The following is a 1,902-nucleotide window of genomic DNA, read 5'->3' on the forward strand; positions in this document are numbered from 1 at the left end:
CAGCACGTTTACTCCCCTATTCCAGTAGTGAAAGAATAACCCAGCTAGGGGAGGCCCTGTCAGAACATGTTGCCCCTACAAGGAGCTGGGTTAAAGTTTCCTGTTATTTCCTTCCTCCCACCGTTCCAGGAGTGTCCTCATACGACAGGTAGATAATTTGCTTCAGAAACACAATTTCAAACCAAAGTAACATAAAAGCCCTTGAAAATACTGCCCCTTCCTGCTCTACATTGAGCTGATCCAAAGGGAAATCCCACTTCAGAACTTCCATGTTTATACGGAGAGCTGTGACGGGTACGTTTCTCTAATGGCAAATGGGAGACGCACCAAAGAACCCATGTGACCTAGTGGCAGGGTTTTGTAGGTAAGTTTTCCACACCCCTCAGAGACACTCCTGGGGTTTATGGACATTTCTGGACTCAAGAGAAGGGCCCGTCATCTTCTGACAATTTATCCTTGCATGTTCTAGATGGTTCACATTTAGGGAATTTTGTTTCAGAGAATTAAGGAGGGGGTAAAATAGAGGCCTTCTGATGAATCGCCTCATCCGACCTCAGCTATGAAGCCACAGCCCCTAGACTTGATTAAGTGTGGGGCTAGGAGCTGGGAGTGCCTAAAGTCTAATCCTGCATCTGCCACTGCCTTGTTCTGTGGCCTTGGGCTGCTCCTTTGTCCTTCAAATCCATTATCAAAACCAATGTCTGCCACAGACCCACCCAGCCATTAAATTAACAAACAAACAGAACAGAGCCTTCCTCTGGATCCTCCAGTGCACTGTTTTGTGTTGCCTGTGTCCTATGCTTGAAAGCTTCTTGGGAAGGGACCAAGGCGTCTTCTGCACCTTCTCAGGTGCCAGCACTTTGTCAGCACTTAACTAATACTAGTTCCTGATACATTGCCAGCAGCCATACCGAGAGCAGGGCCTGTGTGATGGGGACACTTACACACTTCCCAGGACTTTGCAATGGAAAATGCTCAGTACTATTAGTATAACAAACAATACGGATGCCAGCCAAATATTCCAGAGAGACAAGGTGGGTGAGACGGCCCGGGTACAACTGCACTGCAGGCATATTGATCCTTTTCCATGCGAGGCAGGTTAACTGCAGCTCCTGGGCTAGGGAATGCAAACAACTTCCCAACCTTTGCCGGCCCACTTCAGGGGGCCCTCGGCTTTGTTTCCAGGGTGAGACAAGTGCTGCTCCACTCAGCACCTCGCATCTGGTTCAATGAGTTGTTTAAACTGTCCCCAGCCTGTGATAGGAGCTGGCCCAGTTGGCCCTTAGGGCCTCCCGTATGGTGTTATTAGACTGAACACTCCTCTCATCCCTTTGGAGGGTGCTTTGGGCTGTCCTCTCCTGGGATATCGGGTCTGGTCTCCATCCAGACTGATCTAGAAAACCTGAGCCATGAGGAAAGATTGAAAAAATGGATTTGTTTAGTCTGGAGAAGAGAAGACTGAGAGGGGACATGACAACAGTTTTCATGTTACAAGGAGGAGAGAGATAAATTGTTCTCCTTATGGTCTGAGGATAGGACAAGAAGCAATGGGCTTAAATTGCAGGAAGGGTGGTTTAGGTTGGATGTTAGGAAAAACTTCCTACCTGTCAGGCAAGTCAAGCATTGGAATAAGTTGCCTAGGGAGGTTGTGGAATCTCCATCATTGGGGATTTTTAAGAGCAGGTTGGAAAACACCTGTCATAGAATCATAGAATATCAGGGTTGGAAGGGACCTCAGGAGGTCATCTAGTCCCACCCCCTACCCAAAGCAGGACCAATTCCCAACTAAATCATCCCAGCCAGGGCTTTGTCAAGCCGGGCCTTAAAAACCTCTAAGGAAGGAGATTCCACCACCTCCCTAGGGAACCCATTCCAGTGCTTCACCACCCTCCTAGGGAAATA

Source organism: Gopherus evgoodei, chromosome 14, assembly GCF_007399415.2.
Source record: "Gopherus evgoodei ecotype Sinaloan lineage chromosome 14, rGopEvg1_v1.p, whole genome shotgun sequence".
NCBI lineage: Eukaryota > Metazoa > Chordata > Testudines > Testudinidae > Gopherus > Gopherus evgoodei.